Source organism: Phalacrocorax carbo, chromosome 33 (assembly GCF_963921805.1).
Source record: "Phalacrocorax carbo chromosome 33, bPhaCar2.1, whole genome shotgun sequence".
Classification (NCBI taxonomy): Eukaryota; Metazoa; Chordata; class Aves; order Suliformes; family Phalacrocoracidae; genus Phalacrocorax; species Phalacrocorax carbo.
This window is the reverse complement of record NC_087545.1, coordinates 209,405-221,797: the sequence shown is the minus strand read 5'-3', so window position 1 is coordinate 221,797 and position 12,393 is coordinate 209,405. Positions and strand designations below refer to the sequence as shown.

Here is a 12,393-nt window from a genome sequence, read left to right as displayed (position 1 = left end):
GCTCCACAAAGAGTTCACGTTTCAGTACATCACCTGAGATTTTCCTGTAGAAAACTGAAGAGCTGAAGCGATTTGCAAGATTAAATAGGCGCATTAGGAGGAGATGCTCCCTACACATGGAAGTGCACACTCCTTCCATTAACTGTGTTTGGCAAGGTCTGCAATGCTTCCTGAAAAAGCCTCCGGAAGACAAGGCAGATTTCATCCCCTTGTTCCAATGGCGCTGCTTTCTTCACGGACTCTCAAAAGGAAGATAGGAACCGTAGCTCACTCGGCCTGGGTGTTACACCCGCTGACCAAGGCGGGCATCGGACAGAGCCCTTACCCCGTGCCCCAGAGCAGTACAGCCAGCCACCTACACGTGCACACACAGCACGTGGCGTCACCTGTGCCGTACGTGTTCTCCTGCAAACAAAGGGTTATGAGTGCTCCTTCCACTCTGCACTGAGAACCTGTTCTCCTTACAGCACAGGGGGTCACAGCTAGCTCTGAAGCCCACACTCTGGCAGCAGCACCAAGTTATTAAAGGGAAGCGTCTACAGCTAAAGACAATTTATACAAATGGTACTTCTGTGGAGAAAGATTAAGCTCTAAGGGCTGGGCAAGACCCAAATAACAGATATAGCTCAAGGCCAGCGTTGGAATAACAAATCACTCAGGCAAAACATCTCCCATCACTGCAGAGCGCAGCAAACTACAAAAACCAACGCCAATCTTTAACAGGTACTTCAGAACCAACATGGTGCAGGTGGGATAAACTAATACTGAGAACAGATAGATCAATGCTGTGACCAGCAACTGTTATTATCTCGACCCTTTGTGCCCCACGTTGGGCACCAACAAGGACTGCCGTGGTTTAGCCCCGGTCGGCAACTAAACACCGTGCGGCTGCTTGCTCACTCCCCTCACCCCCGTGGGATGGGGGAGAGAACCGGAAGGGCCAAAGTAAGAAAACTCGTGGGCTGAGATAAGAACACTTTCAAAATTAAAAGAAAACACTACTAGGAGTAGAAGTAGCAGCAGTAATACTAATGCTAATGAAAAGGAAAATAACAAGAGACAGAGAGAGAGGTGAAACCCTGGATTAAGAAAAAAAACCAAACAAGTGCTGCAATAGCTCAACACCCGCCAACAGGTGCTGCCGGTCCCTGAGCTGCAATCGCTGCTTCCCCAGCCAGTCCCCCCCAGTTAATATACTGGGCATGACGTCACATGAGGTGACCCTTTGGTCAGTTTGGATCAGCTCCCCTGGCTGAGCCCCCTCCCCTCCTGCCTTCTTGGGCACCTGGTAGAGCACGAGAGGCTGGGCAAGTCCTTGACTCGTACAAGCCCTACCCAGCAACAACTGAAACATCAGTGCTTTATCAATATTATTCTCATCCGGAATCCAATACACAGCACTTTACCAGCTACAGTGAAGAAAAGTCACCCTGTCCCACCTAAAACCATGGCAATGTGGCAACACCACAAGCTATAATGTCACCTCAGCGTGGTGGAGAGGCATATCTGTCAGAAGGCTGGAAAACATGACCCTTCAAACAAGGCCAGCGGAGCTGATGCAGAGCTGGGCTGTATGAATACAGAAATGGCAGCAGGAATCCTGTAGCCAGGATGCCATTTCACTGCCTCTCATTTCAGTCACTACACCTGATTCTCTGGCCTCCGTAAATCTTAGGAAGACAGAATACAGAAGAAAAACCTGGAGTACAGGTACCATCTCAGGGCAGAAAAGATGGCCTAGAAAGAGAACCAGCAGCATTTGGTAAGGTGCTAAACTGCTCACTGAGTTTCAGGTTCGGGAAGGATTAACTAGTCCTTCACCACCCCTGCACAAAAGGCAATACGCTTTAGTATCTTGTTCTTTTGCTCTCGCCTGAAAGGGAGATTGTCTCTAGGAAACTAGTAGGAATCACTTGTGAGAGAAACTGCTTGCTTGCACCCCAGCTTTGGGGTGGAAGAACACCAGCCGCATCACCACCACCCCTCCCCCAAATGCAAGAAAGAGTCAAACACTGACAATCAGACTCTTCTGGGGTGGGAACAAATTCTAGAGCTCACACTACAGTGCCTATCTGTTAACAAGGAATCTCGCCGTGTACGGGAAACAGGACCTGCAACTCGGGCCTCAGAAAAATCAACCCCAAGCACAAAATCGAGAGAACCATTTTAGAGGTTACCGTGGTTGCAGTTTGAAGCCCAGGCCCCAAGAGGCCTAGCCATGCCAGTCTGCTTGGGCACCGATCCATCCAAACCTACCCCGTGACAACAAAAACTAAGAGCAGCTGTCGTGGTTTAGCCGGCAGCTCAGCCCCACACAGCCGCTCGCTCACTCCCCCACCGGCAGATGGGGGAGAGACTCAGAAGGGGAACGCTCGTGGGGCGGGATAAGAACAGCTCAATAACTAAAATTAAAAGAAAGAACAACAGAAATGCCATGTACAGGAGAACAACGAGAGGCGCAAAGCCCCGGGGGAGGGGGGAAGGGAGGGCACAGGGGGAACGAACCGCCGGAACGAACCGCACGCGCCGCAGCCGCTCGCCGCCCGCCGACCCGGCGCCGCGCCGCTCCCAAGCCGCCACCTGCCCCCCCCCCCCCCCCCCAACATAGTGGTCATGGTGTCACGTGGCATGGAATGAACCTGCCATTGGCCAGCCGGGGTCAGCCGCCCCCACCATGGCCCCGCCCTCCCAGCCCCCCCCCCCGCCACGAGGCAGAGCACATGAAGATGTAAAGGCAGCCGCCCGCCATGGTGAGGAGAATTAACCCCTTCTCAGGCAAACCAGCACAGCAGCTTCTGGCAAACACCAACCTGATGCGGCAGGAGCGGCAGCAGCAGCAGCAGGAGCCGCCGCCGCGGCGCGGAGCGGCCCCGATGGTCCCACCGGGCCGGGCCGGGCCGGGCCGGGCCCCTCCGCGGCGCTCCTGCGGCTGCTGGGTGCGGAGCGGCCCCGATGGTCCCGCCGGGCCGGGCCGGGCTAGGCCGGACCCCTCCGCGGCGCTCCTGCGAGTGCTGGGCCCAGTGCTCAGCCCAGCGCACCATGGGGTGGTAGCGGGGCCGGGGCCCTGGTGGGGCAAGGCTGGGAGAGCAGCAGGGCTGGGCTGAGCCAGGGGAGCTGTGGCCAGCTCCACGGGCAAGTGGGAGGCAGTCGTGCTGTGGGGAGGCACAGGGGGCCGCGGCCACTGCAGGGGGATTTTCCAGGGAATGGTGGGGCCGGGAGCCGTGTCGCGGGGTGAGAAACCATCCCTAGAGCCGGCCCTGCGCCGCCCAGTCCCGCTGCAGCCTTCCTGCAGCCTGCGTATCGGGGCCAGAGCTGCATGGCCGGCCAAGGGAATAGCCTGCGGGAGTGCTTCTACGCCCGGCTGGTCACAGCTCTGCCCCGAGCCATGGCTCTGCCGCTCCCCAGCTGGGTCCGGCTTTCAGCCCTGGGGACGTCTGTCCTGGGTTGATGTCCGCTCAGGAAGACAGGAGCATTCCTGCTTTAGCCCTGCAATGCTCTGCTTGAGTACAGCTCTGCCTCCAGGCCACGGCCACCAGGCCTCTCAGGAAGATGCTGTCCAGGAGCCCCAGGGTGATCCCACAGGTATGTCACTTGACAGAATGAGTAGTTAGGTTTGACTACGCTGGTCATGTGAAATTTTACTTAATCGTTTTTTGGCCAATGCTCAGACATGCAGAAGAGCAGAGACGGCACAGCTTGAGCTCGGTGATGTGCCCTGGGGCTCTCTGCCTTGCAAAGCTGTCTTTGCCAGACCCTGCGAGCCTGTTGCTGCTTCCAGTGCCTGCTGCAAAGCCCGCGGGCTCTCTGGCACTGAGTTCAGTGCCAGGCTCTGATGAAAACCCAGCAGCGATTCAATCAACAGGCATGCCAGGTAATCCTGTCCCCCAGTCCTCCAGGGTCACATATCAAAATCACTGGGGGTCTGCAGGGTCCTCCCCTGGTGCCCGCTACTGCACATCGTGTCAGCAGCCAAACTCTTAGTAGAGAGCAAGTGTTCTAAAAGAAGGCTTTACCCTTCTCTCCTTTTGGCAGTGCTGTCCGACCCCGGGGAAGCCCACCACGCCAGCATATACGATTTCTTTCAAAAGAACCCAGGTACTGAGCAGTCTTGCAGGGGCCATAAGTGGGACACGCTGCGGAAAACTGGAGGCGTGCCTGCGGGCACATGCTGGAGAAAAGGCCAAGGGGGAGAGCAAGGTTCAGGTGTCTCCTGAGAGGGCCTGACTCCGTCCCCTCGGCGGGTGGGTCCTGTGGGGAGGGAGAGCTGCGGGTGGCACTCCCTGATGCTGGGGTGGGCTTTGTCCGTCTCACTCAAAGGGGCGATGGGTCAAACAGCTGCGCTCCCCCACGTGCTCTCCACCTGGCCTCATGAGTGCTCCCAAAGGGTCAGAGTGAGCCTCCAGGCAGCGGCACGAGCCAGCCTGGCAAAGCGAAGGTGGGCGAGCGCAAAGGAAATCGTGGTTTAGCTGTCTAGTTCCAGTTGTGTTTTAGAGAACTTGGTTGTGGTTTTCCTCTTGTCTTGGGGGTCTGTGGGCTCTCCACTGCCACTTGTGAAAGTGCCCAGAAGATGGCTGCCAGAGCTCGCGGTTCAGCCCACCATGTGTCTCTGATAGCCTTACCGGGTGATGGAGGTGCCATGATGGGACCTGCTTTTCTGAAGGGCTCTTTCCCTTGCTGAACTTGCCACGGCATCGTCCTGCCTTCTCTGAAGGGAGTCACCTACCATCACCCTGCAGTTTGCCGGAAGCGCACTCAGTGGGATGAGAACAAGATCACATGCAATCTCCTAGGCGTTCAGCAGGTCAGGGTTTGCTGTCTAGTTATGCCTAGTTACACTGACTCGCTTCCTTTCTAAAGAGCTGGACCGTGAGACTGTGGAGAAGGAGGTGCTTCAGGAAGGAGGCGGTCACATGGTGCCGGTCTCTGAGGACAGAAGAGGAGCAATTAACTCAAAGGTGGTGCCAGGTAATTGCTGTCCTTTGGTGTCAGAAGTCCAAATCCCCTGGTGTCTGCAGGCTCTTCCCGGGGCGCTTGCTGCTGCACATCGTGTCAGCAGCCAGATTAGGAGTACGGAGCGACTGCTCTAAAAGAAGGCAGGAGCACCTCTCTGAGGAGGACTCTCATCTCTGGGGTGTGGAGGTTATTGCCCTCAGTGTGCCACAGACACACTCGCTCCTAACCCTCTGTGGATGCAGTGAGATGCTCACCGCCCGCCGCGCCCCTTCACAGGAATTTCAGAACTCTGCCATTTTGGGAACGAGGCCACCTGAGCCACGGTCAGTAGGGGATGACAAACGTGACTCTTAATCCAATGTCCCTCCATCAGTACCTGCATCCCAGAGCTTGCTGTGAGCCCCCAGAGGCCCTGGGCACAACAGAGGGGGATCCCGCCAGTGACCTGAGGGCCAAAGGGATGCCCTGACAGATCGGCCACAGCTCAGAGGGAACCTCCACACCATCCTTCTGCATCCTCTGTGCCTGAGCCTCAATGATTGGCATATGAGGCATTCCCTTTCTCGGATTCTTGGCAGTGCTGTCCGACCCCGGGGAAGCCCACCGTGCATGCACAGCATGTATTAAGTTATTCAAAAGAACCCAGGTACTGAGCAGTCTTGCAGGGGCCATAAGTGGGACACGCTGCGGAAAACTGGAGGCGTGTCCGCGGGCACATGCTGGAGAAAAGGCCAAGGGGGAGAGCAAGGTTGAGGTGTCTCCTGAGAGGGCCTGACTCCGTCCCCTCGGGGGGTGGGTCCTGTGGGGAGGGAGAGCTGCGGGTGGCACTCCCTGATGCTGGGGTGGGCTTTGTCCGTCTCACTCAAAGGGGCGATGGTTCAAACAGCCGCGCTCCCCCACGTGCTCTCCACCTGGCCTCATGAGTGCTCCCAAAGGGTCAGAGTGAGCCTCCAGGCAGCGGCACGAGCCAGCCTGGCAAAGCAAAGGTGGGCGAGCACAAAGGTATTGTGTGCAGGTGTGAAGGGTCACCAGGAAGGGGGAGCAAACCTGTGTCACGGAGAAAACTGGATTATGGCCATGCCAGAGCGTAAGCAAAGCTGAGAGGAGTAAGAGAGGCTCCAGAGTGCGTTGAGTTGCAACGGCCTTGGGAGTTCCCTTTGCTTCTCCTGAAGCCAAGGAAATGTTGCAGCCCCAGGATGTTCACTGGTTCAGAGACGCTAACAAAGTGAGAGGGGACATTTCCTGGCAATGTCAGGCCTCCTGTGAGAGGAGCAGTAGTGTGCAGGACACACTAACACACAGAATCATTCCTCCAGGCGTGGATGACAAGAAGGACACAAATGCCATGGATCCAAAAGATTTCCGGTCCTACTGCATAGAAGGCGCCGTGGCGGTCTTGGGCTCCATGTTGTTTGGGATGGTTTTCTGTTGTGCAGTCTGTCTGTGGTGGACGAGAAAACGGTGAGTCGGTGGCGGGGGGCAGGTCTTGCCAAACTTGTGCGAGATGGCTGCTATTAGCCGCAAAGCATTTTCAGGTAGGGCATTCTGCAGTGCCGAGTTAGTTACTGGCCAAACTCTCCTGGGATTTCTGCTGTAAGATGTTTTAACTGTCCTCTCAACTCATGGGCGCTCTTTGCTGAAACCTGGCCTTACTCTTGCAAGGTCCAAGTGACCCTGCCTGGACAAGAGCAGAGCCCGCAACACGTGTGCCTGGAAAAGCAGCCGCCGGCCATGGAGCACCGGGGGGAACCAGCTGATGTCATCATTTTGGATTTCAGTAAAGCTTTCAATACTGTCTCCCACAGTCTCCTTGCTTCTGACATCATAGGTGCCTGAGTAGGTGCTAGGGCAGAAGCAGGCCCCTGGCTTGTGCCGGTGCATTTTGGTCGCCCTCCGGAATAAACACTCCAAGAGGAAGGAGACGCTTCCAGAACACATCAGGAAATACTTGGCTAAAGGGGGAAAGGAGAAGAAAGAGCTGGCTTTGTTTCCTGATATCATTGTTTCCAATGATATCAACAAAAGAGATTAAAAAAAGCCCTGTACAAAATTCTCTTACTGCCTTGTGTTTACTGGATTTCCTACAGTTAGTTAACTGAGTTCACTTCAACTTCAATGGTGCATTCTATTATGACAGCTTACCAATCCCCATTTCCTACTTAGGAACCATTACCTTGAAGAAAACATAGAAAATCAGTTGTATGCAAGAAACGTCACCTTATTTTGCAGGATTTAAGTCAGAAAGACAAAACTCACTCTCGCTCTCCCACTGCTCACAGCCCATCAGCACTGGGATACAGCCTACGCCTCCTTTGCCAAACAGGTATTAGGGGGAATCGTGGCTCTGCGTCAGACGAGGCAGTGGGCATGTTGCAGGGGAGACACGCCGGTGCCACGGGAATGGAAGATGTTTAGAATATGTGGAAGGGAGATACTAGCGTGGGAAAAGTTACACCAGTCCTCATTTAGAATCAAAAGAGCAGCCAGGGAAAGCAAAAAAGTGTGAAATGCACACCAGCACCTCCACGAACGTGGACACCAATTTGAAAAGCCAGGCGAAAGCAACGGCAACAAGAACAGCAGCTTGTTCCACAAAAGCTACCTCCAGCTGAGGAGAAGCGCACGCTGCTCTCTGACACGCGAAGCCGCCTGCGAGCGCCTTTGTTACAAGGCCTCTATGAAGACAGACCTTTCGGCACCGGCAACACCTCCCAGGACAACACTGACTGCCAGAGCAGAGACGCCAGCACGGGAAGACTCCTGCACTAAGGCTCTACCACAAAAGAACGCCGGCTGTCCTTGAGCCTCCTTGCAAAATGCAAGTGACAACAGGGAGCTTGACATCAACAACAAAGTTTTACCTCACAGTAAAACAAAGAAGGGACCAACAAAACCGATCACCTTTTTCTAGACTTCTTCCAAAAAGGCTTCCCGCTATTAACACTTCAATTTTCCATGCAGAAGCTCCTGACACCAAACATTTTCCCACTGCGCTAGGCGCTGCCTTTGCCTATTCTCCTACGCTGCTGCCAACTCGCTCTGGGAACGAACAAAGAGAACCTGCCTCAGCTCACTGGCTCTGAACGCCGCCCTTCTGCCTCGCACAAACCAGGAAAATTGGTGAAATGCCGTTCCATACCTCTGAAACGTGCAACCATTATAAACCAATTGAATAACATTCATGTTCTAAAATCAGATTTACTTTTACAAGAATCCTATTCAAATACTCCTCCACTCACAGTTTCAGTTTCCTGCTGCATTTCACATGCGTATCCAAAGGGAATAAGAGATGATCCCAGAAAAATAAAAAAAAAGAAAAAGAGAAAGAAAATGAAAAAAGAAAAAGAAAACAAATGCCCCCCACCAAATTCTTTCTACGCTTCTGAGTTTGGCTTTTTAATCCCATTCCTTTACTCTCTGAATGACCACACAGCTACCCCTACACTAAAAGGCAGGCACACAAGCCACTATAAATACCCTGTGTTAATCCACCAATGGCTTGACACCTTGCACCAGAGTCCCTCTAAGTCAGTGTTAACCTGTACAACTTAGCTGCCCACAGAAGACAGACCCACGCGGAAAAGAGTCCAGAAATTAAGGTGCTCCTTGAAGCCTTCATACAGGAGCGACAAAAACTGCAGAGAGTGATGTTAAGACTAGAGCTGCGTTTTGCTTTTAAAAAGAGTCCGTGTGGCAACCAGACATTCAGGCAGATTAAAACCCCATGTTCTGTCACGTCCAGATCTGGAAGGAGGGGTTACAGAACAAATCCAAAACACAGGGGCAGTGGCCAAGTGCCAATCTGTCTCCTTGGTTTCGCTCACCCTGACCCCCACTCACCACTTGGAAGCTCACAGCCCAACGAGCAATACCTGTGCCCTGTCCATGCTCATCTCACTCATCCAATAAGGGCAAAAAGACAGGAAGCAAAAGGAAAGCAACGGACCAAGCACGCTCGTACTCAAGGGCACTCGTCAGGGCACAACAACAAAAACTCAGAGAAGCTTTGGCTTTATTCCAACACTCATAACCTTGATCACACAACAGCCAACTTTCCCCCCCAAGGCTTCTTCATATTCTTCCCATTCAGAAGTGAGCCCCTGGGTCCTGGTGCAGAAAAAAACCCCTGAGACAACAGCGAGTTACAACTACATTCCATTTCAGATCACTTCGGTAGGCACAGAGTCAAGGCGCGGCGTGATCTCTCCTCCCATTTCCTCTCCCCAGCTTACCTAGATGGCAGAAATAAAACTTAACGGAACTGTCCTTTTTCACAAACAGAATTTCCTCACGGACTATACACCTATGCCAGCACACAGCTTGCCTTTCCACCTAAGCCTCTGAGATTTATCAAGATGATCGGCAAACTAACACCGTCGAGCACCAACCCAACTCGTCGCTTTAGAAATCACCACCGCACAAACGCTTCCTACCAGTAATCACGCTGTAGCGCTACAGACAAACAAAACCCCACCTGGATTCTACCGAGTCCAACCAAATCACGTTCTGGAGAGCCGAGTACTAAGTCACTATTTCTTTCTTGCACATTCTAAGGTGATAAAAATAGACCGACTCTCCATCTTCCATTAACTTACGCTGACTCTTGTCTACATTCAGATTAGGAGGCGAGGGGACGGGACATCATTTAAGCTTACGGATTAGAGAAGGCAGGAAAAATGAGTAACATTACACCAGTGCAGCCCACCTACACAGGCACAATAGTCAATAAGCAGAGAATCAAGGACTTCAGGCTGAAAGGCAATCTTTTAACAACCTGTCCGGTAACTCACTAAAGGCTCTTTTTTCCTCGCCTAAGTCAACAGAAAAATGTGTTCTGCTCTAAAGTCACCTGCTTGCTAGTCCGAGACCCATGGGAATGTGCCTAAGTCTGTTACAGCACAACCACGGAAGCCTGAGAGATGTTCAAGACAGTATTTCTGACGGAAATGAACCATTTCGGACACGTATGTTACAGACACTTTAAAGGGGGGGCAGGGACGGGTTGTTTTTCACTCTGGCCAAAAAAAGAGACAGCTTTCAAGGCCTTTTTGTGGAAGTGGACAATTAGGTAACTGCCTGCTCTACCATAAAACCAGAAACCTTGTTTTACTATCAGCAAACTCCAAAGATAACGGTACCTTTAAGCCCACCACTGTACCTCAAGGTGCTCTCGACTGGAGACTCTGCCGTGATGGCGTGGTGACGCAATACAGGGAAAACACCTCCCGACACAGTGACGCTCCAAAGCTGTTCCCGAAACGGCATTGTGCAGCACCTGGCAACAGAAGAGCTATGTTTCTCCCCTGAAAAAGCACCTGCCCTTCCTGGCAGAACAACTGCTTTAACCACTCCTGACGTTCCAGGCTCGTACAGGCAGAGGACACTTCCCTCTGCTTCTTCCAAGCCAACCAGCAGCCCCGTTCCCTTCCGCCAGGAAAACTCCTTTACCACACGGGCGGTGGGAGGCTGCTCACGGACTCCACTGAAACGGTGTGCAGAGAGCCGCTCCCCCGGCACAGCGCTCACTGCCTCCAGCTGAGGGCCACACGCCAGCCAGGCCAGCCCATCTCTCCCTGGAAGAGGGGAGAAGGCTGCCTAAAGCAAACTCCCAAGGGAGCACTGAAAACAACTGGAGAATCACAGGCGCTGCCCCTTCCCTTCAAGAGAAGACCCTAACAGAGGGAGACAGGCTTACCGAATTCTGCTCCAGGACTGAAAATCCCCCAACTGAAACCCTCAAGCAACACAGCTTGAAACCAACCACCTTATGAGTTTGCATTTCTACCTGACGTTCCTGCACTGCAGAATTCGGGCTGCTTGGGGTAAAGATTACAGTCTAGCGATCTAGAGTCCTTATACCATATTCAGCTTGAGTTTGCTAGAAAGCATCCTAATACCTACGGGAATACAAGTCCTAAAGCATACTGCTAAGCCCATCCTTTCCTAAAACTAAGCCAACTCCATTCTAGTTTACTCATTTGGCTTGACACACGCCGCCTTTGGGCAGGGATTTGGACTTCAGCAAGGAATTACCTTCCAATGGGCACTGCGGGAGTGAATTTAAACTTCTACACGTGCTGATTACACAGAGAATTTAACACATTTCCTTTCACTGAACTACTTGCAACCCGAAGGAAGTATGAGCTCAGTTACTGCACTTACAGGCAGGTAGAGAGACTCTACGTGTTCTTAACAGAAGCCCCGACACCCGCATAGGCGCCCAGCTCTACATTCACATCACCTAGAAAGTCAGCCACCTCACCTGCTTAGCCACTCGCAGCAGCTCTCACTGGACACTCACCCGCATCCCAGGAAATGCTTTGCAAATCTGGCGGCAGCGCTCAACAGGGCTGTCCTCTTCCTTCTGTTTGCACTCAGGCTAGAAAGGAAAAAAAAACAGCGGGGTTTGGCTCTCTAACATTGTAGCAGAACTAGTTCTGCATGCCATGTTATGATGATACAGGTGAAAACGGACCAGAACAACACTGTGACTTTTTGGAAGACTGCCTTTCATTTCGTTAGCAATCGAGGAGGGCTCAGTGACTCGGCATGTTGTTTTAATAGCTCAAGATTGGTGCAGGCTCCTGTCATTGCAAAGTTGAACGATACTAATGCTTTAGGAGTAGAATTTTTCAGATTTTTTTCATAGTTCGTCCTTTTTCATCTCTCAAAACCTGACGCACCTGAGCAGCACCAACCTGACACAGCTGATTCTGTGACCCTGTGCTTCAGGGAACCTCCAGGCAATAACAACTTTAGAGCAAGACCCAACGTCAAGGAAAATGCTCACCTCTGGAAAACTTCCCACGCAGCACAGAATCTAGGCTTCTCTCATCTTCCCCAAATGCCTCAACAGTCACCTCTGGAAACTGCAGCAGGCTGCTCGTTACCTGAGCCGTTAGGGCTCGCATTCTGCACTGGAAATCAAGGCAAAAATGCAAAAAGAGACTCCTGTCAGCCATCAACATTTTGGAGATTGACACAAGTTTCATCCGTTTGCCGTGAATAATCTCCTATCCCTCTCCTGTAGCTCTTTTCCTGAACAAAATGGCACTAAGGACAGGTTTGGATCTCACAGCAGAGCAAAAGGAGAACCCTTTGCGTTTCCAATGCCTACGAGGTCACCAACAAAAAGGGATGCAGAGGTATTGACACGATAAATAACAGGGAAAAAGCACCAAGACTCTGAGTTTGGGTCTACTCACGCACGTTAGGAAGATGCGATCTGAGAAAAAGCAGATTTTCAAAAGCTGCTCAGTAGCAGCTAGAAGTTTCCATTTCTCCTTTCCCTTGCTTTTCTACTTGATTCCTTATTGTCCATTGCCTTCTAGTCGATTTCACGCATCGTTTAGGTCTTGTTCACTTCTGGCGTGTTTCTTTTGAACATGGAGGAATACTAAGTTCTTAACTACCTTCACTCTCAAGCTCCTCCACAAAACG

The 12,393-nt window shown here is 52.4% G+C and overlaps 1 long non-coding RNA gene across 1 annotated transcript; it reads right to left on the bottom strand.

The window, feature by feature from the left end:
• Positions 1-10,276: 10,276 nt before the first annotated feature.
• Positions 10,277-11,959, bottom strand: LOC135310337 (uncharacterized). The gene is made up of 3 exons (XR_010370433.1): positions 11,744-11,959; positions 11,255-11,332; positions 10,277-10,526 (listed from the first exon to the last, which is right to left on the bottom strand). It is a non-coding gene; the product is annotated as an uncharacterized LOC135310337 (long non-coding RNA).
• Between the last annotated feature and the right edge of the window lie 434 nt (positions 11,960-12,393).